Raw genomic sequence first — 14,399 nt, 5'->3', positions numbered from 1 at the left:
TAAGAAAATAAACCCTAGGGCGACTAAGAATGAAACCCTAAAGTCCATGGGTAAAAACGAAAACAACCCGAAAATACTTAGGAAAACCAAAACACCGAAAAATAGAAAAATGCAGTTTTGAAGCCCTAAACGACCCCGAAAGCCTGAAAAAGGTCACAGGTCATAGCAAGGCAACGAGTTTGATTTCTGGTGCGATTCCCTTTCCAGAAAGGTAAGGTACGTCCCAATCGGACTCCGAAAGCCCGTTTCGCGTCTACTAGTCACTTTTCGTTTTCCTCCTTTAGCACGATCCAACTGTTCTTCAAATTGGGCTGCCATCTGTTCTGCATCATTATCGCTTCTCTTAGTTCATGTTTTTTCGTAGATTTATGTTTAGTCTTTTGATCCTTTTTGTTGTATTTCCTTGTACTTATTATGTGTTGTTCCTTTGCATGTTTTGAGTATGCTCGCCTTGTTGTTTTGTGTCCATTGGAAGTGGTTTTGGTCTAGTCCCCCTTCGTTTTGTACCTTTCTTTTCTATTAATAAAATTTCGATCAAGGGCGAAGAGTTAGCCCTTAGTTCGCTTCCTTAATGAACTTAGAAATCTTTGTAATTGGGTTTTTTCTAAGATAACATCAGGGAATTTATCTGCGAATTGGATAACTCTGTCAATAGGGTTAATCTTAGATCAATTGCTGGATATTGAATCTTAAGAACCTAATGCTGGTTTGGAATAACTTTACTTTAGAAGCGGATACAGCTAAGCCATTGAGTTTGACTATCTTGAGAAATTGATTCAAGTGTCTCCAGTACTAGTCCATTGTCACACCCCGCACTTAAGGCATGACTAAAGTGATGGATTATGTTGCAAATGTAAGTTCGCTGGATTTTTTTTTTTTTTTTCAAGCTGAAGACTTTAAGAAAGAACTAGAAATGTAACCACCAAAATTTTGGTTGGGTTCTCTTTAAACGAAGAATCATTTTGTTAGCAACAATGAAATGGAACTTGAGAATTAGAAATCTCATGAAATTCAAATATACTTTCTTTTCAAGGATCTAGAAGAACTACACCAGTAATACACCAAGAAGATGCAAAAAGCTTTAAGTACAACTTTCTTTCTTTGGTACTGTTGCCTTCAAAGTTTCAAAGTAAACTATACAATCTTAAAAACATAATACTAAACAGAGCATTACATTTTGTACAAAAGCAAGTTTAGTTTCAAAATCATCCATCACATATAGCATCGATAGCTTCACCAGGTTATCACTTCATAGCCAGCCAAACTATTCTACCACTTCATAACATGATAACCAGAAACTCAGACTCCTCAAATCAAATATGACAAGGCATCCCAGCCAAGAGAACAAAGGTATCTGATCAATAATAAAGGCATAACCAACGCACCATTACAAAGTAAAGCCAAGCAAACTTCCACTCAAGAAAGCTCCAGAATATCACTTAAATGTCCTCGCATGGACTACTTGAAATAAAATGACAAGAGTATAGGGAATAAGCTTCACAAGCTCAGTAGGTACGACAATAACAATCCTTATTATAACTAAGATTCTAGCCCAACATGGACTAGAAAGTGAAGGATAGAAAACATGCTTTTATTTTTACTCTTTAGCATAAGAAAAAAAAAACTACAAATTGAGGTTAAAGATCAATAGTTGCTGCTGCACTTGTGAAAGAAAACCAGAGATCCAAAGTAATATAAAATGACAAGGAAACACTACTCAAATATAACATTGTAGTTGAAGATGTCAAAGATTTATCAACTTGAATAAGTCACCTTGCCATAAATAACCAAAAGAGAAGAAGGCTGAAATTAGAGACCACCTGACAGCAAGTCCAGTAGATAAGGAATACTCATTTGAATCCAAATAGGAATAATGCAAAAACCATAAAGCCTTTTTCTCTTCAAAGGACTCTAGCTTTACGAATTTTTTCTAAAATCCTTTCTCTCTCTTGGTTGTAAATTTCCAAAAGTAAACTTTCAAGAATGGTTTCCAGAACACTAAAACTTGAATCCTTGAAATCCTTAAAATTCTGGTTAGAGCCCATTGCTTGCATTAAGGTCACCGAGCGCACCCCGTACAAGCGGATCTTGATCAGGTTTTGGGTCTTTCACCCTAAGGAGGCACAATCTCTACTTAACTTTTTCCTGGGCCTAACCAAATAAAAATCATTAAGAAATCAATCCTTTCTTTTCATGAAACCTTTTTGTTTCTCCAAACCAAACGGACCATTCAAAGGATTTTCAAACTGAACTTGAAATCCCTTTTCAAACTGTAATAGGAAGCTACCAAGAAATGACACTTTAGCTTAAATCTGTTTTCTTTCAAGAAACAGAACTTTAATAGATCAAATCTTTATGTAAAGATCAAATCTTTATGTAAAGATCAAATCAGTAATTAAGTACACATAAGCTTGGAGTTTCAAAGTAACACTTGATCAACATTGATATAGACAGACCTCTAACAAAAGGAGATATATAGGATTCATAAGACTGTAAGTAAGGTATTTCAAAGAATAAGACTTTGTTTTTAGTAAATCAACAACGGAAAAGATGGTTAAATTCATGTTTGACCCAAACCTCTATAAAGAAGTTCAGCATTTCCAAGGAAAAATTGAACAATGCAAAATCAATATATATATATATATATATATATATATATATATATTTATATAGCATCGTTCAGAGCCGGACCTGACATGAGGCCGGTGAGTCAGCCTTCTCAGGCCCAGTGTCTCATCAAGCCTAATTTTTTTCTGGGGTATTTTTTTTTAAAATTATTAATTAAATAAATTGTAAGTTTTTCACTAAACAATAAGATTGGATTAGTTGGCAAGTTACATTCCTTTCTTTTATGCTACTCGTGGCCTATGTTTGAATCCTTTTTCTGTTATATGTTTAATTATATATGTATATATTATATATATATATATATATTATATATATATTTGTAAATATTCATTCGGCTTTTTTCTTTCTTTCTTATAATATAGGCCCATTTTATTTTTCACCTCAAGCATCAAAATATCAAGTCCGGGCCTGGCATCGTTGCAGCGACCAAAGCTTTGGAAGGAGAGAACGAGACTACCAGAACCAGTATGGTTTCTTTCCTTTCATAACAATGTCAAAAGACCAGGAAAAGAACATTATTGATTAGCAAGAGCCTTTACTAGTTGGAGAATTACTGATAATTCAAAATGGCATATTGAAGATTAAGAAGTAATAGTCAAGGACAGTAGACACCGGTTACTTATAAAAGCTACCAACCATGATTATATAAAAGAGTGAGAAGGGAATGAGGCTCCAACAAGAAGCATATGTAAAAGGAATCAGCTTTTCTGGTTTTATAGGAAAACGCTCAAGTTATATGTATATATAATGATGAGCAAAGATACCAACTGAAAAACAAACAAAGATGTAGAATTTTGCGAATAACAAGGGGCATGATTAGGGAGTAAAATTTGGTCTCAAGTCTATAATCCATAGAAAATTTAATGAAAAGTCAAATAAGTAAACATATATATAAACCTTGTACATTGAAGTAATGGTTGGTTTCCATAGGCATAGCCAGTATTGTTGGGTTTGCTGGTGTCTTCATGTTTTTGTATTCTCGTTATTGTTGTAAGCCATATATAAGTTTGGTATTGTCATGTAATCAATAATTAAGCATGTATCATGTGTCAAATTATTCAAGCAGCTTTGATGCTGAATAATATATACCTTGCTGAAAGTGTGTATCCATGTTCGATGCATTTGAAACTTCTAAAAGGACTTGGAATATCAACCGATTTCAGTATTTAATCTTACGCAATCGATCCATGTTAACTTTATGCTTGAATCATTCCCTATTCCTTGTAGCCATTATGCATTTTCCCCTCGTTGAAAAAAGTTGTTTATGTTCAAGTAAATCTCTATTTGTGTGTCTGGCCCAAACTCTAGGTTACTTGACCTAGTGGTAATAGGGTTTTAATTAGAGAGAATCTCGGAGAATATCTTAGAGATATTCATTCATTGTATGATTACCTTTCCTTGTACAATTTAGATTCTATGCATTGTAATCCTCTATATAAAAAGACCCATATTATCAATGAGAACACACAACAATTTACTCTCAATTTCGTTTCCCTAAAACACGTTTACAAGCCCTGAAATGTCTAGTTCGGAACTTCAGATCAAAATTATTTATTCATCAAAGTTATTCGCTCTGTCTCTTCTATCTGACCTCTAAATTTCAGCCCTATTGGAGTCGTTTTGAGACCTGTACACCAATCGTAGTGGGAGCTATTCAGAAGCGAATCTGCTCCGAATTTCAGTAAGTTTGATTCGCTTTGGACTAAAGCTCATCTGCAATCTTACAACGAGGATCGAATACGCTTTGCAATCCTAAGAGGTATGGTTTACTAAAAGTTCCTGCTTTTGAAGTTTTTCGCTTCTTTTTCTTGGGGACTTGTAACCTCCCTTCTTCTACCCCCCTTTCTTCATCATATGGGAGACCAAATTGAGCCGAACTGTGGGGGTTCGTGCTCACTCCAAGCTTAGAGTTTGTTGAGATCTCCAAACTTAGAGTTTGTAGAGAATTTATGATCGACCACTTATATCATTGTTTCGATCTAATCAACCCCTCTTGGAATTGAATTTCTTGGAAGCGACTAAGCTCGGAAATTCCTAATTTCTCGGAAGTGACTACGCTCAGAAATTTTATATGTTTTTGTGGTAGCCCTTTACGCTCCGAAACTAACCCTAATTTCTTGTTCTCTTTTAGGATGAGTAACCTGAACAAATTGGACTTTGCTTCATTGGGAACAACTGGCTTTGGATATCACAAGTGGGTTCGTGATGTTCGCTAGCATCTCAAGGCCGATGGAATCCTGGATACGATTCTCGAGCCAAGCCAGGATGTGCTAAGTGTTGAGCAAGCTCAAGCTTTGGAAGCAAATAGAGCAGCCTTAGAGGCAAATAAGGCGAAAGCCATCATCCTAATGACTCGTTATATGGATGATTCACTCCAGTACGAGTGTATGAATGAAGAAGACCCCAGAAGGCTGTGGGTCTCACTCGAAGAAAGATTTGGCAACGTCCGTGACTCCCTACTTCCTGACCTAGAAGTGAGATGGCACTACTACAAAAAGGTCATCAGACGACGGTGATTTTCTGTTGTGTGATGACCAAACAAACCGTGGTCTAAACGAGTGTTATGTGATTGAAAAATCAGACGGTGATTTCACCGTTGTGTGACAATACTTTGCTCAACAGAATATCTATTTCCGTTGTGTGAATTCTGCGCAAGCATGTGCCTGGCATGGCATGCGTGCAGATGTGTAGGTACATTTAGACAACAGAAGAAAGAATTCACTGTTGTGTGAGATTCATAACACACAACATATATAACTCATTCTTTGTTGTCTGAGATTCATGACACACAACAGATATTACTCATTATTTGTTGTCTGAGATATATAACACACAACAGATATTACTCATTCTTTGTTGTCTGAGATTAATAACACACAACTGAAGTGAAATTATATCCCTTGTCTGTTGATTACTCAGACAACGGAGATGATTTCATTTCTGTTGTGTGTTATGAATCTCACACAACAGAACTATGTTTTCTTTTGTTGTTGGTTGTTAGTTCACATAACTACTCTATTTGGTTTCTGTTGTGTGTTAGGAATCTCACACAACAGAACTTTGTTTTCTTTTGTTGTTGGTTGTTAGTTCACACAACTACTCTATTTGGTTAGCTGTGGTGTGAATATTGTAATCAAATTGGGTAACAAACCAGTGACTGTTGTAGGAAAAGCCTCAATTTTGAACTCTTTTACAGTCAGACAACACATTGATTTGCATTGTGTTGTAAGACTAAATATTGGACAGTAATTACCACATAAAAAGTACTCAAATCCATATCATTCCATTACCATTTTTCAAACATCCATACATTCAAGTGACTAGGTAATGTACCAAACAAGAAAGCATTCCTAGCTAGCTACACATGAATCAAAAGCTAATATAATATCTTTTCGCTTCAACAAAACCTTCTTGTGCCATTTTATCAAGCATCATGTGCACTATATATACTCTCATTTGCATCACCTCCAAGCTTATTGTGAAGCTTCACGAGTTAGCACATATTGCAGCAGAAGAGCATGATACAGTACCAAAGGGGTTGGTTTTTCAGAGGAATGAAGAACAAGAGCATGTAACCCAAATTCAAGTGCCTTTTCCCCACTCACTAGCACCAATGAAGCTGCGCCATCACTACTCAAGAGAAAAGCACAACCCATTATGCACTGTTAAAAATGAGAGACCATTATGCTTTATGAGAAGTACCTAAACATAGACACATATATAGATAATCTTATGATAAAAGCATTGCCACAAGTAACTATACCCCCATAATATAAAGTTTCGGATAGATGTAGATGGGGTGTGGGTAATTATTTTCTCTGTAAAAAAGGTAATGTACTTCATACTCAATGAACTTGACAAGCACAACCAAAATTTTCAGGTTTGACAGTTTTATGTAGAGAAGTCATGATTTAGAGATTCTTTTCCTAATGGACAAATTGCTATTAGCCTAAGCTATTACCACTTCTTTATGTTGCTGATTAAATATACACAAACTCAGTCTAAAACAACAAAGATCCCAAAACCAACCCACCCAGCTGGAAAGGAAAGCCATATTCACCATAAAATTGATCTAGACGAATGTTACTATATGAAGACTGATCGATCAGTAACAAAAACAAACTATGATAGAAGTAAACAATGCAGAACTTGTATTTCTCACAATTCACAAGCCTAATATATATCATTCTATAGTCAATTACCTCTTATAACAAGATTGATAAAAAGAAATCAAACGAATAGAGTAGTAGAGTGCTTATCCTAATCGATCTATATGAGGATAGCATAGTACTTTTCCTAATCAATATAAGGAACTAAATTGTGTGAACTAGCCAACGTTCCAGATTGGGCATATCTAAACAATGTAAAATAAAGGGAAAAAAATTGCTGATGCATTCACTACGGTAAAGATGCTTGCAAGGCAATTTGATTTGTCGAGCTCCTCTTTTGTACCTACAGCCAAACAGAAGAAGATGCATGATGACTCCCAAACACAAAATCAAAACCCCAGAATGACACTCAAACATACATTATACATCCACAATGACACTCAAACATAGCAAACTACATGAAACATTCATCAAAAGGCACTACTTGGTAACCAAAAGTAAAAACAATTTCTCACATTGTTAAGTGACCAAAGGCAAGCAAGAAGAATGATGCTTCAAAAAGACAACCCTATTACCATTGAATCTTCCAGCCATAACGATCAATACAGCTCCAGGGGTAATGCTTGCCCTGCAAAATATCAAATGGCAGCGAATCCCTTCAGGTGCAAAGTAAACACAGCGGAAAAATAAAAAAAACCATTTCACAATAACTTTCGATCTCTACTGTAATTTCATGGCAGAAGGAAGTTTGTAGTTTTCCCAAATTTAAAACAACTTGAGATTTTTATACAGTTGAAAGTTGCTTTGGAATCATACACAGCTTTCATGAGTTATCGTATCATTTCTATACCTCGAAGCAATTCAAAACCATTTCTCCAGACAGAAGCATATAGGAGCAAGAGCAAACTTATACTCTAACAGAAGGGAAGAATTTAACACACTGATTTCTATATAAAAAAAAGTTTATGTTTATGTAACCGCTTATTACTGTAAAATAATAACTATATGTAGGTCAATAACACTGTCCTTCACAAAGATAGAATCTCTCACTGATATACCAAATCTCATATGACATAAGAAGTTATAGATCAAATAACTATAGGTGTCAACTGAAGGAAGAAGATGTAGCTATTGATAGTCAGAAGTTTCAAATTTAGGATGTAGATTTTACTTTTTAATCTGTCATGCTAATTTGAGAAAACAGATTGTCCCTTAAAACTTAATAAGACATGTTGAGTTAAGAACTAATAAGCCCCATATACATGAATGATCAGCTAGTGCAAAGCAGAGTAAGCGAGTAATAAGAAGCAGAGAAAAAAAACTCATCAAACTTGGAGGAAAAAGGATTTTTTTTTTAATACTATACAACAAAAAAGCTCAATGAACTTCAAAACCAAACCTCTCCTTCTGAGTGTGTCAAAAATAAGTTTTAGAGTTTAGATTCTAATCCATTTCTCACCATATGGCTGAATATATGGTTTGCAAGTCTACTTACGCCATCACAACTGGGTTCTTCATCATTTGGAATCCGTGAGGTCTCCTCTCCACAAAGGTGTTTAAGAATATGTATAGAATAGCAACCTATCTTGACCTGAAAGCAGAGAACATCATTTGGCATTTTACTCATCTGTCATTAATTCACATCAAATACAAAGTCACTGAATCTTGAAACCCAACCACAACAATAAACTCCAATAGTATAAGTATAAATATGAATATGACTAAATAAATGGGAAAAAAAAAAACCTTAAGCCTCCATCGAAACTGGAGATGGAGAATATGTGAGAGTGGACTCTTCATTTCTTGTACACTATTCTCCAGGGTTAATTGTACCTAAAAATTATCAAAGAAGAATGCTTTGCCTAATGAGAATGATAAAGATCAAAATTTTAAGGGAAATTGCCTATTGGATACAGAGCTTTCTTCACTACACGAACAATTGCTTCAATTCATATCACGTAGAAATATAACAAAGGGAAGAAATTAAGGGGAAAATTAGTTAAATTAAATACCAGACCAAAAATAGACTCTGTATCTAGAAAATTGCCTGACTTCTCAGCTCTACTGCTCAAAACTGCAGCAACAAAAATAAAAATTCAAAACCTAATTTGTAGTAGAAATTGAACAGTGAACATAGAAGCAAAATCAGCTTGAGCCAAATTGATTCTGCATAAAACAAAAAGCTACTTACGAGAATGAAAGAACCTCCATAGACGCTGCATATTAGCTCCTGTTGCAACTCAGACTAGCAGAGAGAGAGAACGAGAGAGAGAGAGAGAGAGAGAGATCGAGTTGGCGAGATTGACATAGAAGAAGTGAGGTTTAGGGATTGAGAATCACCCACTTGGATGGCTTGAGAAGCGAGGCCATCGTAGTTGGTTCCCCGTGAAGGTGCAGGATTTAGGGATTTAGGGGGTCCATGATGATGGGAGGTTGGGATTGAAATTAAGTGTGGAATTGGAAAAACCCATCATTAACATGAAAACATCTATCAGATTAATGAGAATACGCCATTGCTAAACCTCCAGGGAAAAACCTTCCAACTGAACACTACCTTCAGAAAGAGTGGGCTAGGTTTGCGAAGGAGAAAGGGAAAATTAGGGTTAGGGTTATGAGGTAGAAGGCCTTGGGGGACTGTTTGGGGGAAGAGGTTGATTCTCGAAGAATGTCTGGGATTTAGAGAAACTGAAGTTCTTCCGGGGCCAGATCCATGGTTGATTCAAGACAGGTCGAAGCTTTAGGGCCAAATTTGGGGGAGATTTGGAGAGAGAGAGAGAGAGAGAGAGAGAGAGAGAGAGAGAGAGAGAGAGAGAGAGAGAGAGAGAGAGAGAGGGATATTGGGAACGGAAGAAAGTAGTAGTAAAGAAGAAGAAGAACGGGAGCTGGCAGAAGAAATGTGGAGTAAACCCCAATCGAGACTATTGATTTCAATAAAGACTACTTAAGTTGTTTAGTACGTGGGGGACTTCCAAGTTTCTCCAACAACAGAAAATTAAAGCATCGTTGTATGAGCATATGATTACAAAGCAGGCTGAGAGGGAAAATTTGCCGCATGTGATTATAGGTTTCATTTGAGTGAAATTTTGCCGCGCTGTGCAATTTGTTTCCAGGCTCAGACAACAGCACTATCACAATCTGTTGTACAAATTTGTGCAACTTGCACTAGTTATACCTAGAGGATTTCTCAAAGTTCATGCAACATTTCATTATACAACAGATATTAAAAAAACTGTTGTGTGAATAATTCAAATTGAGCTCCTTCTGGGAGGGAATTATGTGCTCATTTCCCTCCATCTAGGCCTCACATTCACACAACGGAAACTTCTTAACTCAGTTGTACAATATCTTCTTAAAAAAAAAAATTTCAATTTCCTTATATTAACACAACAGAAACATAATTGTACCGTTGTATGATAGAGTGCGTGTTAACACACAACAGCAGATTTTAGTTCTGTTGTGTGATGAGTGTTGTGTGTTTCGACTTTTGTAGTAGTGTGGCGTAGCCTCTGCTTATGTGATTTCAAGTCAGTTCTTGACTACAACTCGGAAGCACTTCACATTAAATCCTTAATGGAATTCTGTGGTAAAGAGATCACAAATGCAATGTTGATTGAGAAGACTCTCTCTACCTTCCCCATCTCTTCATTGATGGTTGCTAAGAACTATCGAATTGATGTTACTGCAAGACGGATTACAAGGTTTCATGAGCTCATTGGACCTATGAATGTCACTGAAAAGCATGACAACATCCTTGGGAAGAGCTATAATTCGAGATCCGTGGAAACATAGTATATTCCGGAATCCAATTATAGTCGCGCCCCTAAGAGAAGGCGCCAAGAGCGAAACCCTAATCTCAGGGATACATTTGGACATTCTGGTCCATATAATCACTCTACTAGGGAAGATAACCGCCAAAATAGGTGAACACGGAACTGAAGAGGTCAACGTGGAAAGAGAGAGGGAGGCAACGCCTCTGGCCATGTTGGTGGCACCACCAACACTAAGAGCCATCTAAATAACGTTTTCAAAACACCTCAATCAATGGAGTTTGAGCAAAGAGATGTATGTTCTTGATGTGGAGTGTCTGATCATTGGGCACACATTTGTAGAGCTCGTGAAGAAATTGTCATCGCCTACAAATCATATTGTGAAGCAACAGAAGCTCACTATATGGAACAAGAAGATCAAGAAGATGATCTAGAGTGAAGGGTTGAAGACTACAAATCTGGCTTGGATCAATAGATAGCCAATTCTGTTTAAGTCTTTATTTTTCCAAGAGATGTAATAGGCAATTGCCATATACTTTGTAGTAAATGTCAATGGTTTAGTCTTTCTTCAAAGTAGGCTCACCCAAAGTAAGTGTGATGTCTAGGAAGGTTATGAGATTAGTGGTACTTAAGCGAGCCTTGCTCCACCGACATCTCTTTACTAACCTGGTCATATTTATTTTGGAATTACCAAAAGAAGTTAGATGACTACCATTGTTTTGCATTAGCTAGCATTTTGTATTAGATTTTCTTTGGTCAAAGAGACAATGATGTAACTCCGTTGGCTTATGAATAAAATTTCAAGTTCTTCTCATGATGACTCAATTTTGATTATGAGCATATTACTTTTGTGACTACGATGGTTGGGTCATCAATATTAATTCAAGGACATGGAATAGTCCAAGTTCCCCCTGCCAAATGGCACCTTGATTACTGTCGCAAAAACTCTCTACGCTTCTAGGGCAAATCGCACCTATCAATAGTCAACGGATTCCATGCGAAAACACATGTAGAGAAGGTAAATGTGTTCCTTTGCAATACCTCTAATGATTGCTAACAATGGCGCATCTTAGAGAAGTTTATGTGTCTCTCTAGTGGACTTTATGTCACTATTCAAGCTATTAATCCAATAAAGTTATGAGAGAAGATCTCTTGGATTTAGACACATATTGACTTTGTCACGATAGGATAGGTCATTCTGGTCATGATATGATGATCCGTCTACAAAAGACTTCACACGAACATCCATTCTCTCGAGCGAAATGAAGCATGAATCAAAGGTTGATTCCTGGACTAAGTGTGACCGACGCTGCTGCCTAAGGTACCGCCTTAGTCCACCATCAGCTTAGGGATGGTGTAGTCCCAACCCATGATGCCATGGATGGCATCCATCATGGTGATGGCGCCCCAGGTGATGCTGCAATCACCAACTTGCTTCAAATAGCGCTTCAGACGCTCATGCTTAACCAAAATTCTCATTGGTTGCTTTTAAAGCCTCTCGCTCGTTTTACAAAGCCCGTTCCTTAGGGAAATAAGGACTGAGACCGTCCTATGCAAAGGATATGAAAATACTCATTTTGTTCTTACATAGAATCCGTGCGGATTCTGTGGACTAGTTCAACCAACTTGCGGAAGTTTAAATATCTCATGATGTTGGTTGACACGCAAACACTCTGGTCACATGTTGTGCCATTATCTACTTGTAATGCTGCTTATGCTACACTCCTAGCACATACCATATGACAACGAGCTCACCCCCTGGATCATCCTATTCAGTCAATTGGATTTGACATTTCTAGAGAGTTTACATCGAAGACTTTCGATGGTTATTGCATTGGTGTTGGACATCATATTCCCATGAACACACCCAAATGGTCTGGCGAAAATGACTACGATGGTAGTCCGGACATTGGTATTGCGCACCAATCTCCTTACATCCGCTTGGGGTGATGCAATATCACATGCAGCTATGCTCATTCGTCTACGACCTACCGCCACTCAATCTACCTCTATGTTACAGCTAGTGACTGGGTACAAGTATCGTACTTACGCATATTTGAGTGAGCCATTTATGTGCCAATTGTGCCACCACAATGCTCTATGATGGGTCCTTACAGACGAATGGGCAACTACGTTGGATTTGAGACTCCAACAATCGTCCGCCACTTAATGCCCTTGCAAGGCGATCTCATTACCGCTAGATTTGCGGGTTGTCACTTTGATGAAACAGTCTTCCCGTCGTTAGGGGGAGATAAGAACACAAATGTTCAGCAGGAATGACATGAATTGTCGTGGCCTATCCCCACTATGTCTCATCTCGATCCCTGTTAAAGTGACGAGATCACACAAATATGCTGCAAACATGCCTGCAAAGAAGTATGTCCCTACGAGAGGAGGTAGGCATGGCGCCACGCCAAAGAGAGTGACACTCTGGCGTTATAGGCCATGACCCCAGCTAGGATGCATGGGAGGCCTGTGGGTTCGAATGATACTTTGGCACATTCCAATCCTTGATCATCAAGACTCAAAATCCGTCTCATGAGAATCTTCTAGGTTATCGTTATCGTTGGGGGACGCCTCAACGTCAGAACCTATTTCTGAGAATATAGAGCTCTATGAAAATTACACTAGTGTACATGAGACGTGGGATAGAAACTCCATCATAATGATGATGTAGTTGAGCATGTGCATGAGTTTGTTGAGTCTGATGACATCGAACCACGCTTCGTTGATAAATGAGTGTCAACGTACAGAAATTTGGCCTAAATGGAAAGATGCAAACTAGGTTAAGATGGATTCTCTAAGGAAGAGGAAGGTTTTTGAGCCAGTGATGCCAACACCTCCTAACATAAAACCTGTTGACTAATGGGTCTTCGTTACAAAGCATGATGAGAAAAAGAGATGGTAATCTCGCCTTATGGCGCAAGGCTTCTCACAAAACTCCCTGAAATCGACTACGATGAGACATATTCTCTCGTAATGGATGTCATTGCACTCCACTACCCTATCAGTTTGGTAGTTTCCGAATGACTGATTATGCAGCTTACAAATGTGGTCACTACGTATCTCTATGGGGATCTACATACGGAATATACATGAAGGTTCATGGTGAACTTCATTTTCCCAAGTCAAGTGTCTCTAGACCACGGAGCGCGTTTACAAAGAGGTTGAAACGCTCGCTAAAATGACTACTTGATTGGGAAGGGACATGCCCACACGTTTCCATAACAAGTTTCAGATTCCATCGCGGTTCATGTTGGACATGATCTTCATTAGAAGCCCTTAAAGAGTTAAGGGAAACCGCTGAACACTTCAAATCTGAGTTTGAGATGAAGGATTTTGGGAGAACGCGATTATGCCTCGGTTTGGAACTTGAGCATCGTGTTGATAGATGCTTAGGCATTTTGACAACGTCAAACCTTCAAGCACCCCCATGATCGACCTTAGTCTTGATCCTGAAAATGATCCTCTTCATTTGAAAGATGATGACGAAGATGTGCTAGAGGCAGAAGTGTCTTACTTGAGTACAATAGGCGCATTATTGTACTTAGCTCAATGCACAAGACCGGACATCTCATTTGTAGTGAACTTGTTAGCTAAGGTATAGCTCTGCGCTAACGCGACGCCATTTGATTGGTGTAAAAGATATCTTTCGGTACTTGAGATGCACGATTGATATGGGCTCGTTCTATCCCTACAGAGAGATGATGGATTCAGACCTATCACACACTAGGAACGCCGCCGACACTGGCCTGCGTCCACTATCCCCATCCCAAAATGACATAAGTGTTTTGGAAGGTTTTGCTGATGTTGGGTATCTCTCTGACCCATACAAAGGTCATTCCCAAACTGATTAAGTGTTCACCATGGGAAAAGACCGTGATATCTTGGAGGT

This window comes from Rosa chinensis, chromosome 5 (assembly GCF_002994745.2).
Source record: "Rosa chinensis cultivar Old Blush chromosome 5, RchiOBHm-V2, whole genome shotgun sequence".
In the NCBI taxonomy this organism is placed as follows: domain Eukaryota; kingdom Viridiplantae; phylum Streptophyta; class Magnoliopsida; order Rosales; family Rosaceae; genus Rosa; species Rosa chinensis.
Note: the sequence above shows the minus strand (reverse complement) of the source record.